This window comes from Parasteatoda tepidariorum, chromosome 1, assembly GCF_982258835.1.
Source record: "Parasteatoda tepidariorum strain Cologne lab strain chromosome 1, Ptep-v5.0, whole genome shotgun sequence".
Lineage (NCBI taxonomy): Eukaryota > Metazoa > Arthropoda > Arachnida > Araneae > Theridiidae > Parasteatoda > Parasteatoda tepidariorum.
In genome coordinates, this window is record NC_141755.1 from 132,655,461 (window position 1) to 132,680,136 (window position 24,676).

At 27.6% G+C, this 24,676-nt stretch overlaps 1 long non-coding RNA gene across 4 annotated transcripts in view; it reads right to left on the minus strand.

The window, feature by feature from the left end:
- LOC147816991 (uncharacterized) overlaps positions 1-24,676 on the minus strand; it is a 101,402-nt gene that overhangs the window by 40,481 nt on the left and 36,245 nt on the right. For 2 of the 4 annotated variants that reach the window (XR_015429766.1, XR_015429763.1), the window contains exons 1-2: positions 3,238-3,819; positions 905-996 (exon numbers count right to left, since the gene is read on the minus strand). This is a non-coding gene — a long non-coding RNA (uncharacterized LOC147816991). Of the gene's footprint in view, positions 1-904; positions 1,444-3,237; positions 3,820-24,676 lie in introns of those variants that run through there. The other 2 variants (XR_015429759.1, XR_015429767.1) reach the window with 2 other exon arrangements.

Consider the following 24,676-nt stretch of genomic DNA (forward strand, 5'->3'; position numbering starts at 1 on the left):
TGCAAGACACACTAAAAATGCACAGATTAAAAAATGGGACACCCACATTGAAAGAAACTAATAGGAACACATAAATTGAAAGAAAAAAAAACATTGGAAAGTACACTGGATGATAAAAAAAATTTGGAGCACACTGGATAGATTATAATACCAGAATAAAGTTCTAGAAAACAAAATAGAAAAAAACAAAGAATGAAAAAATTGTAAAACACATTGGATGAACTATAACACCAAAATAAAATACTAAGAAACAAAATAGAATAAAAAAGGATGAAAAAAATGGGAACACACACTGGATGATACTAGATAAAATACTAGATAATACTAGAAAACAAGCTAGAACAAAAAAGGATGAATAAACTGGAAAACAAATCAGTGAACACATGAATAGTAGTGATTTGGAAAGCAAAGTGAACCATTGGAAAGCTAATTTGAAAACAAAATAAAATTGGAAAACGCAAATACAATGATATGGTACCAATGAAATTCGTCGCTAGTCATTTGGACAAAGAAAAGCGAAAAAAAGGATAAAATTGGAAAATGAAGTAAGAGAAAACATGATGAAAAAGTTTGAATAATATAGAAAACGAAACAAACGAAATTCGTCGCACATAATTTAAGAGCGGGCGATTCTCGAGCGCATGTTGAGAGCGGCGCAATGAAAAATACGATAACCGACGCGTCGGTCCCGTCGCGACGGGCAATAAAACAAGACCCGAACTAAATTCATTCCAATAATAAATGGCCATTTAATTAAACAAAACGTAAGATAAATAAATACATTACCAGTACGATCTTACCTTTTAACATAGAAAAATGCACAACCATTTTGTGATCGTCACGTAAAAAATCTTTTTACATTAATTAAAACTTACCTCTAACTATTCAATTAATTAAAACTTACCTCTTACTATTCAATCCGATTACACTCATGAATGCAGGTACTTACTGGAGTTCTTAGTTTTAAATTTCTTGGTTAAGAGTTTCCTGCAGACTCTAGGGAGGAAAAAGGAAGAAAATTAGACTGGATTCATAATGAGCAATCGAATGACTCGTTCTATATGTAAATGCAGTTACTAATTTTTTTAAAAATAGTTTGTTTCTTATGCATATGTTACTGTGAAAGACCGAAATGGTTTGTTTTTGACTTCCACCAGCGAATGTTGACAATCACAAAGTCGCTTTGGTAAATGTCTGAAATATATACTAGGTCTAGTTAAGTATCACTTCCCGGTATACCCTACAACTGATACTTTTCTAAGGTGCCAGGTATACATTTGCCCGGTATGCCCTATAGTGATGTTTTTCTAAGGTAAAGTGCCCAGTATGCAGTACTCCAAAAACACTGATGTTTCTCCTAATCTACCCTCAGCAGATATCGAATAATAATATCAACGAATATATCAAATCGGATTTGACAAATATTTTTGACAACGGTATGGACAGTGAATGTTGAAATCAACATTCAGTGTCATCAATGATGTCAACAGCTTCTGTACACATTCAGGTCTTATTATTTTAACATTAAATCAGAAAACAGTAAAAGTCCGCCATAAGGACAATCTACAGTAGAACATGGAATGTTATGAAGAGTTTTTCGCTATAAGCCACTATGCATATTTAACCATAAAATAGAGTTACCGTAAAATACTTCATTAAAGCGACTATGAGATAATTTAACCAAATGATACGTAAACAAGTGTAAACCGCTTTCAGTCACATAAAAACGATAAAAGCTGTCATCTGATAATTAAGATTTTTTCATAGAATCGTATACTGCGTCTTATAATTTGACCAGGGACTGAATAAAGGTACCTAACTGAAAAAATATAGATACCAGGGTTAGGGACTGAAATATTAAGGCTCTTCGAAAGGGCACGGGAGGAAATTGATTGATTATGGTAAACTTTGGTCTCAAGCAATGCCCCAAGTAATACTGTCAGTTATAGCATTTGTTTTCATTTCAATAAAAACCGTTATTCACTTTCATATTAAAAATAAATATAGAAACTCCGGAAGTGCAAATTTAACCTTATCTTAAGATTGATAAAATGAGGAAATTTTATTCTTAACTTTCAAAATAATTATGAAAACAAAATTAATAAAATAATTCAAGATTGATAACGGATTAGCAGTTAGTCTTTTTTTTGTTTGTTAATATGCTCACAATTAATTATGAAACTTATTTAGAAAATCACGTCTCCTCTAAAGAAAAGTCGGCAATTTAGGTTAAAAAGAAAAATTGGGAAACCCTCAGTGCTGGCTGAGTAGTAAAATTTAAGTTATATTAAGATATCACTCTTTAAAAATCTTTCCCGATGACCGTTACAAGTTGGCAGCTATGTAATCATCATCAGCGATTTTGTTTGAGTTGAAATAACGATGTTAATTCTTTTGTTTTATTTGAAGATAAGGAAATTGTTTACAAAACATGAATTGCAGAAAAAAAATCTTTTATTTAAAATTTAATTTTTCAAGAACTATTCAAACGATTTTCGTTCAAAAATAGGACTGAAAAATTGTCTACCTTAACTGTTCACAATTTTTCGACCATTATGAAACAAATCAATTATAAAACAAATCAATTATAAATAATTATTAAAAAAATTTTCCATGGAATAATCTTTCGATATACGAATTATAAATTTCAGTTCGCTTAAAAAGTTTGAGAACTATAGTTGAATTCGCAAAAAGTAAATTTAACGTTAAAGAAACCCTGGTTCGGACCACTATCGCTCTTCTGATCAAATATGATTCAAACCGCTCTCCTGCCGTATGACTAAAACCAAACTTTCAACCGTTCTCCTGTGGTTTAGGGATTTATTTCCCAGATTCCAACAACCCCTCTCCCGAATTTTAAGGGTCATGAATCCAAATCCGTAGTTGGGAAAAAAAGGCATGTTTATTAAAAAAAAATTACGTTTTTCATACGTTTGTAACTAAAAGGTTCTAAATAAAACCAAAAGTGCGTTCATAACTAAAATTATCGTCAGCAATAACTAATAAGCATATATAAATTTTTGATTCTTGAACCGTTAAGATTGAGTCATAGTACGTAACAATCGGATCATTAGATCAAAAGTTGTTCATCTGTTGTACGTGACTTCCGAGAGTACTTAATTCGGGGATTTTATTCACCAGAAAAAAACAAATCACTTTATCAACATTTGCGGAAATAGGTTTCAAAACATTATCAATTAATTATCATATAATTTTTAATTTCATTTTTAAGATTACCTGATATACGAAAAGACAGGCTTGCAGAATTTTCTAAATATTTCCTCCTCTCTTCATCTGCATACTAAAAAGTCATTCATCCATGCGAATAAAATCAGAGACAACAACGACTTCTAGGAACTAAAAAAGAAGTCTAAAATATTGATTAGTTTACCTGAAAAAAAAATCATTTCATGATAATCAAAAATTAAATTTTTAAAAAATAAACATTGCACAACATTTTTTAAAGAGTAAAAAGTAGACGCATGACTACCTACGTCGTAAATTTGATTGGTTAAATTCTAGTCTTTAAGGTGTTACCTTTGATAATTAACTTTGTTACTGCGCTCTCTATTATTTCTCCCTCTCTTTGTTTGAACTCAGAAGACGTTAAAAACTTTTCATTATCCATATTCACTTAAAATTTTACCGTCTGTTTTATGTATGGCACAAAACAGAATAAACCAAGCTAGCTACACATAGAGAAAAGGTCTCTCATAGACTAATAATATAGGTAGACTGCTCATCTATGATTGCCAATTGGCAACTAGGAAGAATTTTAAAAACAAAATGACAAATCCTTGGTGTGTTTGGACAGGGCTGGACTTATCCTAGACAATGGCAAAAGGAGCGCCAAATAAAAAGGGCAAAAAATTCATCTTTGATCTCTTTGAAAATAATTTAAAAAAGAGGTTTTTTTTTTGTGGACTTTGTACTGTTTTTAACCAATTTTCGTAAATAAATTTTATAGGCGATTGCTTTAATGTCAAAGCAAGATAATCTTCGAGTCTAATTTTGCAATCATTACTCATATTGCTAATTGAAGTCAAAGCGACAGCAAAATAAATAAAAAAAACCAGTATTTTCTTACAAAAAAAATTTTGCAATACTTTATCTATCTGAAATAATTACTTGATAAATCAAAATGAAATTTAGTGATATTTCACAAACTTATTTATGGTAGAAAAATTTAATGAGTGTTTAATAGTGTGTCTATAAAAGAAAAGAATTTATTTTTAATAATCAATTCATTGAGGAGCACAAAATAATTTTGTTGATTCCTTCCTTAAAAACAATAATGATTACGAATTTAAAATTTTTAAAGTTAAATAAAACCTACATTTTAATAATTTTCTTCCTGAATAAATTACAAATATTTGCTCGAAATTATTGTGCTGACTTGTAAATTTTAGATCAATATTTCTTTTTAATTTAAGACAGATAAAGAATTTATATATATCAATTCTTTTTGTTTGCTAACTCATGAAAATTAGTGCTAACTTTGTTTTATTTAGTTAAGTGTTTTTATAACTAAAAATGTAATGATGAGCGATATAAATTAATGTATACAAACATTCAAACAAACTTCCCTGGAATCAAATTTCGTTTTATATTTTATTTTAAAAATCATGTAACTGTAACAAAAAAGTTATTACTAAACATATTTTTTCTTAAATTCAAAACTCAATTGAAATTAAATTTAGAGCATTATTGATTAGGGAAAAAACTGCACTTAGGACAAACTCTTCGAAGTTGTATATTTGTTTTTCAATTGAGTAAATTATATTTTGTTCTGCGTAAATAAATTTCACTTTTCCTTATTCACAACTCGTCATTTTTATGAAAGAAAATTTCAGCATTTTAGCTTCATTAAACTTAACCTTGTGTCTAACAATTTTATTCAACTCTGACATAACTCAATTTAGAACTTTATAAGTTGGCTAGTCACAGAAAAAATTATAAAAATATAATAAAATCTTTTAATTATGAAAAATAGCTGTCAATCTTTTTTATTTTTTATGTACTTTAGTTTTTCCAATTTTTTCATATTTTTTATGCTACATAAAACTGTGTTAATGTAGCCTACATAAAACTATGTTTTTCAGCATTTTCGCCAAAACAATTGAAAACCAATAAACCATTCTTATAATTAATTCTTTAAGGAATCAGTTTTTATTAATTAAATGTGATCAAGGGGAGAAGGGGTTTCAAGAGCAGGGGTTGGTTTTTACGATTAGGGTAACAGTCTAATCCGATTTTATTTGTCTATGACTAACGATGTAAAACCTAATCTGCATGATAAGCCAACAATCAAATTTTCTAGAAGCTTTCTATTTAAGAAAACAAAGAAATATTACAATCAGATGACTAATATAAATTATAAACAGGGTATGCATATAACAATAGTAATAGATTTAAAATTCCTGATTTGCATTTGACCTCAAGAAAATACTTTAAGAAATCCATGGTATCAAGTGCCATAGTATTAAAACCACAAAGCCGAAATTGTATTTATACATTTTTCTTTAAATTGGAACAAATTTATGAGAAATAAAACAAAATAAAAACAAATAAATATTGCTAAATCAAGAAATGAAAATTTGAAATCTCCAGATGAAAGAGTGCCAACTTTCCAAAATAGATATCAGAAATTAGAAGCATTACAATAATATATATGTATAATATTGTAATACTTCTAATTTTTGATATAGTATAATATATACTGTGAATGACCGAAATTGGTTGTTGATTTACACCGGTAACTGTTGACAATCACATAGTCGCTTAGGTAAATGTCCTAAATATATACTAGGTATACTTAAGTGCCACTGCCGGGTGTACATTTGCCCGGTATACCCTACCCTGAGGTTTCTTACAGTCAAGTGCCACTGCCCATTATGCATTTAACCGGTACTGAGAACACTGATGTTTCTCCTAATCTATCCTTTGCAAATATTAAAATATCGAATAATATCAACGAATAAATCAATATCAAATCGGATATAACAAATATTTCTGTCACGAACGGACATAGAATGTAGAAATCAACATTCAGCAACGATGTCAACAGTTATCAAATCGGATATAGGAAATATTTCAGACATTCATCAAAATGACTATGTGATTGTTGACATTCATCGATAAAAGTAGACATTCTCCTGATTTCGATCCTTCACGGTAACATATATAATCTAAAGAAATGTAAAATAATCTACTTAATTCTATATAGTCTGTCTAATAATATATAGTAATACTAATAATAAAATCTATCCTTATATGTTTATTAATACATATATACAGTCTAACCCCGCTATAGTGAACCAAAAAAGCGAGGAAGTTGAATATAATGAACTTTTTTCTGTTTTCGACTGATTTTTTCCCCCTTTTTTTGTAATAATTTTGATATTTCCACTTCAAAATAAATACATATACCGATTTTCAAAACCATCTATAGAGGGGAATGTAGCGATAAGCATTTTTTCTTGTTTGCTTCTTTTATCTCACTTTCCTATCCCTAAACATGCCAAGCAGATGTTATCAACCCAGGCAGCTGATGCACCTGTAAGGTGTCAGTGAAATCAATATGCATTTTTTGTCATAGAGAATGAGCAATTATTCATGATTGGTCAAAGGGTTGGACATTAATATGTGGTGATAAGGCCCTCATTTCAACTCCTTTTTGCTCTCAGTTCAGTTGAAAAAATCTTGCAAACAAGTGACTCAAATTTAACTATGGCGAGCAGTAAACGTAGAACGCTCTCCATTGATTGATTAAAATGGGCTTAATCAGAAAAATTGAAAATGGATGCAATCAAGCTGATATTTGCACGGATTATAAACTATCCAAATATGCAGTTTGTAACGTATGGAAAAATAGGCAATTAATAATTTCTGCTCATGAAAAAAATTTAGATGGAAGAAAAAAGTTGAAAAAAGCAGATCACAAGGATGTTGAAGAAGCATTACTGAAGTGGTTCACCATTCGAAGGAGCCGCAATCTTCCAGTATCTGGACAAATGTCGATGAATTTGCTAAGCGATTTTATGAGAATACTTTCGTGTGTTAGAATGGCAGGTTAGACAGATTTAAAAAGCGGAATAACAGAAATTCAGGAAAAATTATCTGAGAGTCGGGAAGTGTTTCCATATCTGATGTTGAGGATTGCTCATCAGCTAAAAATTACTCTTTTTTTTTTGTACACAAGACGAAGAGTAATGAAAAAGAATACATTTTTTGCTACTACATAACATTTTTCAGTCATTTACTTGAATAATGTGCAATGAAAGGAGGAGTTTGGGATTGCATGCGTAACGGATATAGTGAGCCAAAATTTCGCTCCCTTGAAGATTCACTATAGCGGCGTTTGACGATATATATATATATATATATATATATATATATATATATATATATATATATATATATATATATATATATATATATATATATATATATATATATATATATATATATATATATATATATATATATATAGTTCCTAGCTAAAAATTACCAACAAACCGTAATAGTTGGCGCCTCTTTAAAAAGAGGAATAAGTAGAAAGCTTTTGAAATATGAAGTAAGTTTGCATCAAAGAATTTTTTTTACATTCTAAAAACAAACATTTAGTCTTCTTAATTATCAGAAAATTTTAAGAATATTTCATTTTTGTCTAACTGAAATAAAATTGGAAAATTGATATTTAAGAGCCTCCTCAAATATTCATGCATGCATTCAAGTTGTTATTCGTAAATGCTGAAAATGTTTAAAAAAAATAGTATCATTGCATTTCGTTTAATGTGAAAATATGACACTCATAAGTTGACAGCTTAAAAATCTGTGTACAGAACACAAAAAATATCACTTATATTTTCTTAATTGAAATAATTACCTCTTTCAAATTCTGGAAGGAAACAACTAAACATTCAACTGATTTAATTACTAAAATTTTCCTATTAAAATGTCCTAAACTTAGTAAGACGGGTGCAATATAGTAAAAAAAATATCTTCAAATCATCATAACAATGTAAATATTAAATTTTAACAATAAAAAGAAAGTGAAAAGCTTTACTTTTTAATGCTTAGATTGCTTGGTTATAACTTTAAAATCTAAGAAAGCAGCAGATTTATTATTTTTTTTTTATAAAAAAAAATTTCTTACATGCTTATTTTGGTTAAAGCGTTAAAACAATTTTAATGTTTTCAATAAATAACTTAAAATAACTTTAATGTTTCAACTTTCATACTTCACAAAATCAAAACTTAATTACTTTTAGAGAATCCCATGTATTAAAAAAAACTGATGTTGAAAATTGCCTTTACCCCAATCAGGAAAATAAAGGATATTGTAAATGAAGAGTATTTTAAAATAGAGATTATTTGAAATGGATAATCCAGTTTCTTTATGAAAACGAGTTCGCATTTAAGTTTTTTTTTTCTGAAATTTTGTTCCATTTATGGATTATTTTTTTCCTTAAAAATTACAACAGTACAGAAAGGAATTGTCAAACACTTAGAACTATGTAAAATACATGTAATCAAATCTAATAAATAAGAAGTTTCTGCACTTAAAGAAGGTATTTTCATTGAATCTGTTTCCAGAAAAAATTTTACTTTGTGAAAACTGGCAGTTTTCTTACCTTTTTTTTCTTTTAAAAAAATATGTTGAATCATATTGCAAAATATTTATTTATAGTTTTAATAAATGCGAGGTTTATAATCTTACTAGCCAGACACATTTTTTATACTTAGTTTCGAATCAAAATACAATTTTTTGAACCAATAGGTTTTTATTAGTTGTGATTTAAAAACAGTAGCGACACTTCTTTAAATTCAGAACAGAAACTTTTCAATTTGGAGAAACAAATGTATTGAAATTTAAATTTAGAGAACATTCCATTTTCATTTTTAAATCAAAAGGCAACAATCGTAGAAGGGAATTAATAGTGGTGTAATCTTTTTGGATGAATTGATTACAAGTGTGGTTGTTTGGTTTAAGAACCAATTACCATAAAAAGTCCATTAAAAACAAGCACTCAAATTGCTAATATTGAAACTTTATTGAAAATATTTTCTTCTGCGGCATTTGTTTTTCCAAGCATTAAAAATATCGTAAATCTAAAAGTTTAATAAAAGTAAATAGAAAGCTCTAGAATTTCAAACCCATGAAAGGAATTCTTCTCTTTTAAATCACATTTTAACTTACTTTTCTCAAAAAAGTATTTTAATCAATGCTAATTAAATATGCTTTTCTTTGTAAGTGAAACTGGATAATGAAACAATTCTCTTATCTCTTATTACTTTTCAGATGTCCAAAATAAAGAAATTTTTGTGAACAAGTGAAAGTGATACTTTTAATTTTTTCCAGAGGCCTTAACTAATATCTGAAAAAAGGGGCCAAGAACAGAGTTGAAAATTTACCTAAAACAAAAATTCTCTATCCGACGGTCAATCTTCATTTTTTTTCTAGGAAAAATGCGAATTTATTGTTGAAATATTAGACATGATTTAATTTACTCCAAAAACTTTTTAACTACTTAAAATGCATAATTTTAACAAGTGAGTCCTAAAATATTGTTTTGTGGTTACTTATTTAAAAACCAATTCTTTTAGAAAATAAGATTCCAGTCATTAGAAGTTAACATTAAAAAATGCATCAAGCATGATTTTCGCCAAAAATTAAGGATATAAATGAAGGTGGACGTCACTGGGGCCCCGGGTACGTGAAGCCCGTATTTGCTAAACCCTACAATTTAAGCGGATGAAATAACAACTAAAAATCAAGGGGGGAGATTTATATCCGTGAAAGATATTTCTCGAGTTGGAAGTTTTCAAAATTATTGTAATAGTAAAGGTAAAAATGTATACGAATATCACAAGCATTTATCTGCGTCCCTTGGAAATTTCAAAACGAAATTTACAATTCTGGGTGTTGGGAATTGATTATCTGGTTGTTCTTGAATTGCTCAATTTTAAAATCTGAATGGAAAAATATCAGTTTTTCCTTCTTAACCAACCTTACTTACTATACTTTTCTTATCTATGGACAGAGACCATTTTATTCAAGCACGGCCTATCTTCACTATGTAATAACTCTCGTGAAAATTTTTCACTTTAATGATTTGTCAAAACTTAGCAACCCTCAAAATTCACGAACCAATCGTTATTTTTGTTAAAAAACGGTCATAAGCCGTTCTTCTCCATTGATTTTTAATTTTCTTCCAAACATAAAATTTGAATTTTAAAATTGAAAAATTTTCGAATTTTTTTTAAAATTTAAAACTCTTAAAATTAATACATAGTTAAAAATTAAATTTAAAAAAAATAAAAATGTCTATTTTCAAATTTAAAAAACAAATAGTTACTTTTAAATGTGATTTTTTTTTCTACAAGGGAAATGCACATAAATAAATGCTTTTCAAAATAGGAATTTAAAAATAGTAACAATTAAGAATAAAGTAAATCCGTATTGTAGGATTAAGCAAACCCCCTGGGGAAAAACTTTACTTCAATTAAGGAGAAAAAATCAGTTAGCCAAATCAACCACAACTTTTAGTAAAAAAATTCAAGAATTGAATATTGAACTCTTGTTTTGAGGTTTGAATTCCTGCTTTGAGAGCTACGTTAGCATTATGTTTAACTGTCAGCTGTATAATTTAAAAACATATCCTTAATAATAATAAAAAACACATATCATGAATTACAATTTTATTTGGATTCACAAATCGGAAAACTTTCTATTATCTCTTTATATTCCTCTTTCGGTATAAAGTGTCTTTCGTCTTCTGAGTTCAGTTCAAAATTACAAGGATTTATAGACAATACATTATAATCTATACAAATCATTATGTGAGATTCCAAGTTAATTCTGCATATCGTTAAAAATTATTGTGAATGCAATTTGTGGCTTGTATAATGTCACAAGCTCACATTTTCGATAAGCTCAAATTTCGGTAAGCTTCTGCAAAGCTCAAATTCGTATTTTGGCACTATTTTATAAGAACTTTAAATGAAAAAATAAATTTAAATATTAAAATTCACAAAAACAAATTAATTGAAAATTTTCAATCAGTTTATTTTCAAAAGTTATTTTTAATATCAAATTTCAAAATTATGCATTTTCAAGAAAATTTCAAGCACTGCATTGATAATAAATTGTAAAATAGTACCTAAAAAATAAAAAGTAAGATACGTAGGTATATAAAGCACACGTAGAATTTAGTTATTAGAAGCAAACAAAATCTAGGAACAAAAAGGTAAAAAGCAATTATGGGTTAAAGGTAAGGGAGAAAAAATTATTATACAAAAAAGAAATCAGATTTAAAAAAAATATACATAGAATGAAATAACACGGAGTATAACAAGAAAAAAAAAATAGCCAGAAAATTAAATCGAAAGATTTAAGGAAAAGGAATTAAAAAAAACATGCAAAGGGAGGAAAACCTAAAATTGCGAATGAAACACGCAAAAGGAAGTAAATATGCAAGAAATTTAGGAATATATTTAAAATTTGACCCACCCTCCTAATTTGAATTACGCATTAATATGAAAATAACTCAAGAAGTTAAATTCCGTATTTTCGCAAGGAAAAAAAAGAGAGAAAAAAAACACTGATGTCCTCACATATACACTATGAGTGTGATCGGTATATCGATTACAGCCCATGAATCAATAGAATGAAGCAAGTCATACATATGAAAGCACTGCTTAATGAAAGCACCATCGAGTAAACTGTGGTATAGTGTTTCCCCTCATAAATCGAAGGGTTCCTCAATGATGCATTCATGGAGTAGTGCGTCCATAAATTTGCCTCCCCAACATTCCATTGAATGAATGGATATTCCAACTTCACTCAGAGCATATATGTGATGACTTCAGATAACACAATAATGCAAAAATACGAAATTGTCTTTACTTTTTGATTTACTTTTGTTTACTTCCTTTCGCAAACCATGGATTTTAAATTCAATTGCACTGGAAAAAACAACAAAAAGGGGAATTTACATTGTATTTAATGTCTAAATATTTTTTTTTTTGGTTCATTGCGAAGACCGAGGAAATCCATAACATCATTCATTGTTGGAAAAATGGAATTTTTCAGGGGCACATTTTAAATTCGTGTTAGAAACCCTCCTTATTTTTTCTAGTCATTCAAAACAAGCAATAATTCTCTATCAAACATTCTTATTTTGATTGCCCCTTATAACAGACAAAAACACTTCCATTGGTTAAGTAAATTAATTCCACGAGTAAAATTAATTTTTAATGATCATGGGCCAACTGTTTTATCTTAATGACTTTTTCATTTCAATTCTTAAGCTTTTTACTGCTAAGCAAATGAAGGAATGTAGGAATAAACATTTAAAAGTTGATTATCAGCATGCATCAAGTCTAACTTATTTAGCAAGTGTTGAGAATATATTAACCTTACGTAATGAAACTAAGCTTAGTAATTAAGAAGTCTATTTATTCTTTCCAATCATATCTAAGCAATCTAAAAGACTCATTCTTTGGTGAAAATTAACCTGATATTGCTTTGCAGCAATAATTGGATACAATTTCATCACTGCATCTCAAATCTACAACATATTTTCCTTGTACTCACAATTTGATTATCACACGGGCCCAGACTTCAAGATTTTAGTCAATCTTTTAATGTATGGGGGATACTATTCGAGCACAATCAATGGTGCGTCCTATACATAATACTATTCCAAATAATTCGCAGTCGGAAACTAGATATCCATGCATGATACATTTAAGGCAATAGGAAACTACCATATCTGTATGATAGAGAAGGGGATAAATAAGAGAGAAAAGTTTATCCCTACAATAATCAATAATGAAATATTTTCCCCTGAATTTTCCTAATTTTCCTCAAATTTATGGAATTTCCTTACATTTTCCCGGTTTCAATTTTTGCTCTATTTTACCGGAGTTTCAAAAAAAAAAGACTATTTGGTGTGAAAGGGTTAAACTCTTCTAGATCTAGCTCTCTTGCTACAAATCTTACTCTCTTACTCACTTACTAAAAAATATTAAATACATCTTTTGAGTATCGAACATAAAGTCTGGAATAATATTAAGCTTTAAAATTCTATCTCTTGGGTAACGTAAGCAACCTTAACCCACACGCTGCACTCTTTTGTATTATATTGCACAAGAAGGCAAATATCCAATGCAATAATCGTGGTAAAAATGTCATTAATAACAGTACTTTCTGAAAGAGCCATGGTAGAACAGGGGAGAGATATTGCCTTCTAATGAGGTGAACCGGGTTCAAATCCCAGTGATGGCTGGTTAATACGAATTCCACTCGCACTGACCACAGCGCTGACGTAAAATATCCTCAGTGGTAGACTGATCATAGGTTAGAGTCCCCTTGCCTACAGACTAACCATTGGAGCTTTTCGTGGCTTTCCTCTCCATGTAACGCAAATGCGGGTTATTTCTATCAAAATGTCTTCCCTGATGGGACATTTCACCCAATACTTGATCAAGGAGTTGTATTCTTTGTATTCTGGATTGGGTTCAAAGTTTTAAGGCAACGGAGGGAAACATTAGTAGTGGTAAACCCAAAATTGGCTGTTCAACGACGGTTATAAAATAAAATATTTGTTGAAAATAAAGTCGATTGCTATCGTTTGAATTGAATAAAAATGGAAATGGTGTTTACTATATTCATATTAACAAAGTCAATAAGTGTGAGGTTGAAGAATATATAAGCAGATGCCTTTTATTAAGCAATGATAAATGGGATATGAATTAGAATATATTTGGAATATTTTTTTAAAGGAAATCGCTCTAAAAACTGACAAAAATAAGTTAGATTTAAAAAAAAAAATAAAATGCTATGCAAAATGTTTAAATTTGTCCATGAATTTTAAAATCTAAAATTGCCTGCAATTTTAAAAAAAGTATTCATACTTTTGCATTTATTAATCTTATTTATGAATCTAATACTTGTTACTCCAATACTAATAATCTAATAATGGATCAGAAATTTTTTGCATATACGAAGGGAGTAATCCTCTCTCCATCTGCTGTACTTAGGGCCTCCCATTTTTCTGAAATTACTTTTTTGCTTTATTTCCAAGATATAAAATTAAAGTCTCCAAAAATTTCTAGAAAATCAAAATCTTTGGATTAAGTTGAAATAGAAGGTTTCTATGTTTCGAGAATTACCGCCTGGTTTTATCTGCAACGTAATCATGAATCGTGGAAAGAAATTAAAAAGTGGCTGTTAAATTTTGGGGATTTATCCAAGCTAGATCACTGGCAGAATAAGTGCTTTATTTCAAACTAAGGTATGACAAAGAATACAGCAACTGATGTAATAAAAATAAAAGAAGTGGAGACATGACATTAGTCCAATTCTTATATGTTTCTGGAGTTATACGATTTGATTCTCTTCTGCTAATTATTTGAAAGTTATCGCGCCAAATATTATTGCAATTTATACTTATTAAATATTTAACTGTCTTATTTAAAAAAACGACAAGCTACAAAAGTAGTGTGTAATTACTGTTCTTGTATTAATTAATAAGCTGCTACTAGAAAATTTAATTTCTTAAACATGAGCAATTAAGAAGAATTTTAAAGAATTTAAAGAATTAGTTTTAAGAACTATTTTCTCACTAATCATTGGAATCATCATCAATTATAAGGGTGGAGGAAACTTTTGGAAAGATGATAAATTAGTAAATATTGATCAATTATATTGAAATCTCAATTTGACATTTTAACTGCTATTTCAATCTATTATATAATTTTAATGAATGATTTTCAGTGCATATATGGAATTTTTGTACCCTTTTAAATCATATTTTTTTCAACAGGACCCGAAAGTAAAGATGAATATCAAAATAATATTGAAGTTTGCATAATTAACTACATTTCAGTATAATTGAATTTTATTTTAGGTAATTCGTTATCATATAATTCCTTGAACATATTTTGAGACCACTTTAATAAGAAGCAGTAACAATTTGAAAAATATAAAAATCAAATATATTCCACTTCACTACAAATCACAAAATATCTACTTTAAAGAAATAGATGAGCAACCATTTAAAGTTTTTAACTTTGTCTGTTTTTATTTCAATAATAAGCTTAGAATAAAAATTATAGTAACGTTCTCTTTTCAAAAAACAAATTTAAAAAAAGTATAACTTTTTTTACTTTTAAACTGTCAAAACGATCAGCAAACACTGCTGTTATATGTTTTAGCTATTGTTGTTTTATTCAGTTGACGGTTTTATGTAATAAGAAAATCTTTCAGAAAACGGATAGGTTAAAGAAAAAACATAAGAAAATTTGATTGAAAAAATGATAATTTTCTTCAAAAAGAAATGTTTCCTTTTAAAATACAACTATATAGTTTTTGACTAGAGATAAATGCAATCAGTTTTTTAAAAATGATAATAATACATAAAAGAGCACAAAGTCCTTGGTTTCTGTGATAGTGTGTTTAAAATGTTTACCTTTTTCACATACGCATAAAGCAAAGTGATTAAGTATATGGTAAGGAGCTGGACAATGGTTATTTTAAATACATGACAGTACTATTTTTATCCGATCATTCTGAAATTTTTGCAGAATATTGTGATCACAAATTCAAATTTGTGTAAGAAATTTAATAATAAATTCTTAATTTGTTTTAAAGTTGTGTTCTTTTTTATTAAAAGAAATTATTTCTTATTTAGTTTTCAATATTACTTTTCGAAAAAATCTTTGAAATAAATAGTAATAGTAGTACTTGATCAGAATAAGTGTTTTCAGAAATTTTTCACGACAGTTTTTTTTAATGGTATTATTTTGCGAACATCTTTTTATTAATTTCAAAAGCTTATTTTTACTTTGCATGTGTCTCATTTTAATAACGATAAAAAAAAAAATTTAATGCTTAATTTTTTTTTTTAAATTAATCCACACGTTCGTTTATAACTGCCTAATACAGCACACTTCATTAATTACTATCTATGAAATGACGTTATTCTAGTTCTTGTATAAGCTCTAACAAATTCAAACTTTATTTTTAAAAATGCTATTAAAGAAGCTGTTCAGTTTCATGTTATTTATAAGCTATTAAAGATCTGTTAAGTAACATATTGCGCTAAAACATTGACCAAGGTTTTAGCCTTGAATTAAAAAAAAATACTAATAGTTAAAAATAAACTAAATGCTGGACCAAGATTATTTTATTTAAATGAATTGGCTTTTATTTCATATAGAGGAAAATTTTCAAAAAAATGCATTGAATAATAAATTCAAATTTATATTTTTGACTCAAACTAAGTATGAAATTTACAAATTATTTTATCCCTCTTATTTTGCATCAAACTTGTTTTACATCACTGTTTGATTTCATTAAATTGAATATCTTAAACATTCTAAATCTCAAACAAAATCAACGAACTTTGAAGAATCCGTCACAGAAATGAATTGCATATCATTCGATCCCACCACCAGCAAAGAGAATAATATCAACCACAAAATGAATTAAAAACTATTATTAAATTTGAGGATGCAGCACTGATATATAAGTGTTTTAATGAAGTTCTGAATAAGGAAAAAATAGTGGAGAATTATGTTTTCATAAATATTTTTTTCCTAAAACAGACTTAGTAAAATGCAATGGTTAAAAAAACGTATTGGCAATTTCTTTGATTCTGTATTTTTATTACTTTAAAATAAAACCCTCATCATTTACACAATTTGCATATTATCATAATATTGAGAATTTTTTATACTTATCACGAAATCAATTTTTTTTTTAATTTCATAAAAATATATTACTGGCAATTTCATGGATTTCGCATTTTCATTTATCGCTCAAAAGGCAAAATATATTTATAAGAATGAGCTATTCACAGGTAATAATGTCGTCGTCCGTCGATTGAACTTTATCCCCCCCCCCCTGTTTCTCATAGTTGAGAGTGTGTTTTTGCGTTTTTTATTTTTAGTTTGTAGTTTTATGTGATAATTCAAAACACTAACGTTAGGAACGGTTGTTATATTATCATTCGTGCATGGGTATTATCATCAATTATTTCCGATACTTTCTGGCTATCCGCGAGTTATAGAGAGATTGAAATTCGCTGGCCCAGAAAAAAGCCTTTTTCTGTTGAAACGCTGGGAGTCACTATCAAACACCTGAGAACTCATCTCTAATCTCAGGGATAAACTACAAAGAAAAGAAGTGCCAACTCACAGTTTCGTGGTTAAACTGTTGACCATAAACGAACAAAAGCGTAGTGAGATTTCTTTTAAAAAAATGGCATATGTAAGATATTTTGTTTTTTTTTTGACAACATGACTAATTGACTTATAAGACTAAAGTTAAGAGAGAATTGTGAGTTCGTTCCTTGTTCATTTTTTTTAATGCAATGAGTTTTTATGGCATTTAAATTCCAAAGATACTAATTTGAATACTATTAAGGGCATAAAAAATTTGCACAATAAATTTAAAAATAAAAAATCTCTTCAATGATATATTGGTTTCTTTTTGACATAATAATCAACCGACCAACAATTTGAAACTCGTCCAAATTTGCAGAAGTTTTAGAAAAAATGAGTGCTCATCACGGCAGTTCATATACTAGTTAAATACTAAACAATAGGGATAATACATATTTAAACAAAACATGTAACTGTGCTCTATATATTTATATTTTTAAGCTGCAATTATTGCCAATGTTTTGCACAGACAATCAATTACTAGTTAAATATTTAAATCATTAGGCACATTAACATTGAAAATTCAGGATATTTGTTTCTTTTCTGGCAGTTTTTCTAACTTGAAAATAGTTAAAAGATTCATGTTGGAAATGACACGCCAATTTTTAAAAATCAAAGAAGGGAAGTATGTTTAAAAGAGAAAAACTTTATATTTAGAAACTCTTTAAGATATGTAACTTTTATAATTGGCGAGTCACGCATTTGAAAATATTTAGAAAATATAAGTTAACCCATTATTTATGAATTTGTAATATACTCATCGACAAACTGAGAGCAAACTGTCTTTAGTATTTTTTTTTTACACATTGCACTTAACCACTCCTTCGAAGTGAATTCTTTCTATGCAGAGTCAGTATAGTTGTGTGCATTGATATTACAGCCACATAATTTTAAGAAAATATATTTCATTAATCAAAATTATTTTCGAAATAAATATTTCAAAAACTAAGATTTAAAGTTTGCACTGAAAATAAAAAATCATAAAAATATCTTTTATTTAGAAGTAACTGTCATTAACAAGTTTTAAAAATGTAGTTTCAAAGGAAAACCGAATCAGTTTTCTCAAAAAAGAACAAAAAACTATGTGTAAGTGTCATTTACTGCAGATAAATTAAACATTTACCGACAATTATTTAGTAATAAAGTTACAAAAATAACAGTGCATAATTTAATTACATGATTTTTTTTATATTTTGTTTCTGAAAGCTCATGACTGACTCAAGACCTCTAAAAATTAAAAAAAATTTAAAAAAAATTATAATAGTTTTATGAAAATATCATAGTTGAAATACTTTTTGTAACATTGCGAACATCATTTTTTACTTACATTGAACATATTTTTCTTCGCTAGAGTCATGAAAAAGTCTTTCTCAATAATACTAAAAACATTTCATAAATAAAGTAAAACAAAAAGCTTAGTTTTAGAATGCAAACGTTTCACCCATTTTGGTAAATTTCTCCGTGTTACTGAATTAATTTGAAAGCATATTAGAGAAACTATTAGCGTACACTTCTTTTAATACTTCCTGTTCATCACAAATTGAAATAAACTTTTAAAATTAAAAAAATAGTAATATATACTAGTATGCATGAAATACGTCAATAAAAATTATGTCCTCTTAATTAATAATTTGGTAGTGATAAAAAAATACCTTAATTATCTCAATACATTAATAGAATCGCAATACAAAATCCTGATTCTATAGTTAAGATTCCTTATCCTGCCCCACACGGAATACAGGACAGGTATAAAATTTCCCTCTTAGTTAAATGGATCATTATTTTAAAAGTACTCTCACGCAAAGAGTGAAAGGTTTCTCTAAAAGAATATTCATCGACGCCACTTGTATATACAGCTAATTATTTGTTCCATTTCCCTTAAAAATGCCCATTTCAATTCAAAGAAACCTAAACTAAAATAAGCTGGTCGTCTAAATGTTGTAGATCAACAAGTCTATTGGCCTTTTACAGAAAGTGATAAACATCAATTAAAGAAGAAAATTATTTCTTAAAAAATAACAAAGGTACATAATAACTGCTAATAAGTATTAACTTACTCAAGGTGATTATCGCAACTTTTTTGTGTAATAAAAATTTTTTTTTTATTATAATTTCCTGCACTTTAGATGCAAAAAAATAATTTTTTCAATGACTGATACAACATTGGCTGATAAACAGAAAGAGACGAAACATTTTCTGCCAATGTCTCGTACAAATAACATTGCATAAAAGTAGAAGAAATTTCTTTGCTATGACAGAAAAACTATTGAAACATTTATGAATGTTGACTTTATTAATTTGATTAGACATGCACAATACCAAAAATTTGTTGAATTTAAAAAAAATCTTTCAAGTTAGTATATTTTTGTTTATGGCTTAGCAATTACTGTGTTCTTTAATCAACATTTTACTTCCGTTTTTAACTGTTGATTTCTGCATTATTTTATCTTCTATGACAAAAAATTATAATTTTAATTAAAATATTTGTACAATATTCAGGTTTTTGTTGCATATCATGAAAGTTTCGCACATACAAATTTTCTAAAAAAAATTTAAATTTGGACTTTTTTTAGTAAATTGGTGTCTTAGATGAAATGTTGCAATAAAAATAAAACACGATTGTTAATTGAAATCTTGAAAGAGTAATTAAGTTATTATTATTTCTTTACTCTAAGAACATCTGGCATTCATGTAAGAGGGTATCGTGATAAAGCTTGCCATTCATTTACATACGATCATATAAGCATGAATATAAATATCTCCACAATGAAAAAAAAAGCTTAAAAAAAAGAACTAAACAAAAGCTAAACAAAATCTTCAAAATAATTTTTAAAAAAAGTTTGCACTTATGAATTATGTTTTAAGGACATAGAAAGTGTGCGCAAAATCTTATTAATTTTTCTGTGAATGGAACGAACATTTCAAAACGAAAGATTACGCTTCGCTCTGCTTTTAAAAATACTCTTAATTTCATAATTTTTGGCTTCCAGTAAGTCAAACGATATGTAAAACGAGAGGTATGGCTTCACCCTCTTTTAAAAATAATTATTATTTATTTCATTATCATTTATTATTTGTTATTTATTATTTATTTCATTGTAAATATTTAAAATAACAGGTTCAACTTTTGAAGAACGTCCTCTTAATATTTTATAGCACTGCTGATTAGAATGAAACATTAAGTTGATGATCTGAATAGAAACAGTAGATGAATCGTTCATTTGATTCAATGTTTTTGAGGATTCCATTAATCGATTAAAATTTATTAGCTTAAAGATATTCCAAAATTGAAATTAAATTTTTTGGTTCGGAGTACTTAATTTCGTTTATCATTTAAAATTTAATTATTGCGCTGAAGGTTTTCATCATTTCTGAGCTTAAAACAATGTATCTCACCCATTTTATAATGAATAGTGGGGAAAAAAGTGTAAAACACTTGTACAAAGATTTTTAATGCATAATACTAAATTTTTTTTCAATTCAAAGAGTTCAAGGCAATTCATTGATTTCACAATTAACCTATAATTAGGTCAAGAAAATTTCGAAAAGGTTTCAAGAAATAAAAATTTTTAATGTAACTCACTGTTTAATTCTTGAAGCAATAGATGAAATTACTATAATTATGGAAAATTGTCAATATTTATTAATAAATAAAATAGTAAGAGCAATTTAATACACAAACCACAACAATTAAAAAAAAGCATACAAAATATTAATTTGTTCACTTTTTCAGTAGAATAATACAAAAAAAAGTTTGCATACAAATTAAAAGATAAATATATAAAATAATGATATATAAAATATCCCCACAGTTTGCTTTTTTTTATAATTTTTTTTCATTTTTTTTTTTATATATATTTTTCTTTTTTTTTCTTTATATTTTCATTTGTATTTTTTTTTTTTAAACATTTTTTTCATTTTTTTTATATATTTTTTTTTTACATTTTTTTTCTTTTTTTTTTCTTTGTATTTTTATTTGTAATTTTTTTTTACACTTTTTTTATTCTTTTTTTTATATATTTTTTTTACATTTTTTTTCTTTTTTTCTTCTTTTAATACATATATTTTTTTTTCTTTTTCATTTTTTTCTGTATATTTTTTTTGGATTTTTTTAAGCAAACCGTGCGGTTGTTTACATTATACTTTAGTACAATAAATTTCAATCTGGTATGCATTACATAAATTAAAAATGAATTTGCGAATTTTTTATGGAGGTTGTATAGATAGCTTAAAATATGTAAACCTGCTTTTAATACTATAAACGAACTTTTCATACGATTTTTCTACAAACCATTGAAACAATGAGCATGTTTTAACTAAAGAAAATTTTTTAACACAGAAAACTCATTTTCAATAGGAAACAAAAAAAACAACAATTATGATTTGAAAACAATCTTTCTCTAACAATAAAATAAAGTTTTCAAAATTAATGAAAAATAAGTTAAATTAGTTATAAAATTTTTATTTTTAAATTTCACATTTCAAAATATAAAAAAAAATAATAATTTGGAACTTAAACTTGATGCAGAAACCATATTTTTGGTGTAATGGAACTCTTATTTGAAAACATGACAAATTTAAGTTGACGTAATTGACTACATTTGAAATTAATGACATATAATGATAAAAAATATGTAAGATATTGGGATAAATAACTGAAAATTAATAATTCATTATTGATGCAAATTTCTGGAAAAATCAGCTGAATCCGTCATTATTTTACTCATAAATACACATTTGCAGTAATGAAGAAGATAAAATTTGGAATTTAAGAAAGTTTCATGTCCAACTATTTTGCATGGAATTTCATTTATTTAAAACACTGAAACCTATTGTATGTTTATGATATATTTTCAAGTAATTTACTATAAAAATATTCGAAATGTGTAAGATACACCTCCATAAAATGGCAAATTTTTGACATTGCATAATATTTACATTGCAAACACTTCAAGAAAAATAGAGGAAAATACATTTTAAACTTAAAAGAATATAACTGAACTTAGACATTGATATTTGTTTATTAAGATTATCAAAAAACTTATTTTTTCAGTCACCCCCATTTTATTTAGACTCTGTTTATAGGCATGAATGTCATTGAAATTAGCACTCTTTGAATCGACACTATTATGTGACAACGTTGTGCGGGATCAAAACTCTTTTTACCAAGCAATAGAGAACATCTGTTGTTTCACCAAAATGTCTATCCTGCAGAGTAAATATCAACACCACCACTTGATGGAGCTCAAGTAATGTTGATTGTTGCAATATCAAACAATAATGTCGAGAACTCATGCAAGTAAGTCCTGAGTAGAATTTCTGTGCATGAGTAGAACAAATGTCACTGGGAGATTTTTCTCACTATGTCACACTAGGAACTGTCTCATTGTGCTACACGGGGTGATGTCACACTACTATGCACGGGGAGCTGTCACACTATTTAGATCCTGGTTCAAAGCAGAAGCGAGGTAATATCTGAATGGTCAGATTCAGTAAAAGTTCCACTAATTGTCCTCTTTTATCTGTTTCCAAATCGTTTTAGAAGGGATTCTTTATCATCAGACATGTAAGGGGGGAAATATTTCACAAAATAGGAATAATTTTTAGCAAAAATGATAATTTTTTATAGGAATTTTAAATAATAGTTTATATAGTTATTGAGAATATATAGCTATAAAAATTGCAAAATGAATATGGATGATGCAAAGTTCAATCATAGAACAGGTAGGCGATTTTCATAGTTTCATTTAATATTGCATCTTTCCCACAATGTATCTATTTTAGTCTTTATTATTGATCAAAAGAAGAATGAATTTTTAGCATTTATTGTCTTATAGAACAATTAACTGTCCATATACTTGTTGGGATAGTGTAATATGTGTAGAACTGCATAGCACTTTGCTAAGATGTATATATCAAATTTGAAATATTTAACAGACCACTAAAAAGGCAAGGAATGTTCATGTCTATCAGTCCACATGGATAACAACTTTCATGGGATTGTTCTGATCTTATGAGTAACAAGTCTATTTCAGTCTTTATCATTAATAAAAAGGAGAAATAAATTCTTGATATTATTTTTTTTCCATTAAAAATATATTGTAAAATTCTTTGTTCGCTCTCATGCAGTATTACGTGTGGATTCTACTTTAATCTATTTTGAGCATTTCTATCTTCCCTATAATTAAAGTAAAAAATTAATTTTCTTAGCTGATTCTTAGTTGCATCATTTTTAAAGATAGGATATCTTTTTGATAAAGTTCAAAAGCTAATAAAATGGGAAAAATCAAAACGTCGTCTATAATTCTTTTTTTATTCGCAGCACACCAAAGGATGGCACAAAAACTTTTTTCAAGTTTTCTTGCACAAAAATCATTTAGCAAAAATATCTTCGTTTTTTTTTTTTTTTTTTTTTTTTTTTTGTGGCATTAAAATCGTTTACTTCTTTATGCATAACTGAAACTTCAGTTCGACTAATTCGTTTGGAGTTTGTTTGGAGTCGACCAGTTTGTTTAGAAGTAAAGTTTTCTTTAATGTTTTTTTTTTTTTTTTTTTTTTTCTTTAAGAAATTTTTTACCACTCAGCCTTTTCTATCTTCTGATCATCAATCACTTCATTTTGTTTCCTTCAAATTTAAACTGGAAATTCTAATGTCTTAGTTGTCAAAACTTCATTTTGGTAATTGTTTTCTGCCTTAGAAACTCTATTTAAATTACTTATCATCAATGGTGAAATTCCCAGTACTTTTTAGGGCATATTCCGTAAAAACGTTATATTTTCCACTCATCGAAAATAAGTTGGTCTTCAAAAATATTTTGACATATTCTTTTGGTTAATTTCTGCAAGATTCATCTACCTTTTTGAATTTATCATTCGAGACTTTAATTTGCAGTTTATCCAAACAACTTTGTATTTTATCAGAAAAACACTAGAAACTGTAAACATTTGCTAGTTGGCAGCAACATTGTCTGTAAAGTTCTCAGAAACCAGTTTTTTAAGCAGATCAGTTCAATTCTTTATTCCTCATCAGTTTTCCGCTAATTTGTAATCGGCAACATCCTAATCTTTTGGAATATGATAGTATTTATTTTTATAAACAACAGGTAAATATTCTGTATTAGAAATGATATCTTTGAAACTTAAATATTTTCGTTTCATCTTGTTTAACTAAACTTCTTTCAAATTGTAACATTTCCTGACAATTAGAATTTTTGTTTCTTTTTTTTATTTTATTTGCAACCTGCTTTTGATCTTGCATTTCAGAATTTCCTGTTCAGACATGTTTGACCTTGAGATCATCTTTTTCAAGAAGTTACTCAATTTCATGCTCCCTTCCCAAATTCTTGAGATATTTTGAAGTCGCACTATTTATAATTTATTACATTTTTGATTATCACCCATTGCTGGATTTTAGTTCTCCTAATAATTCCTCGTCATACGG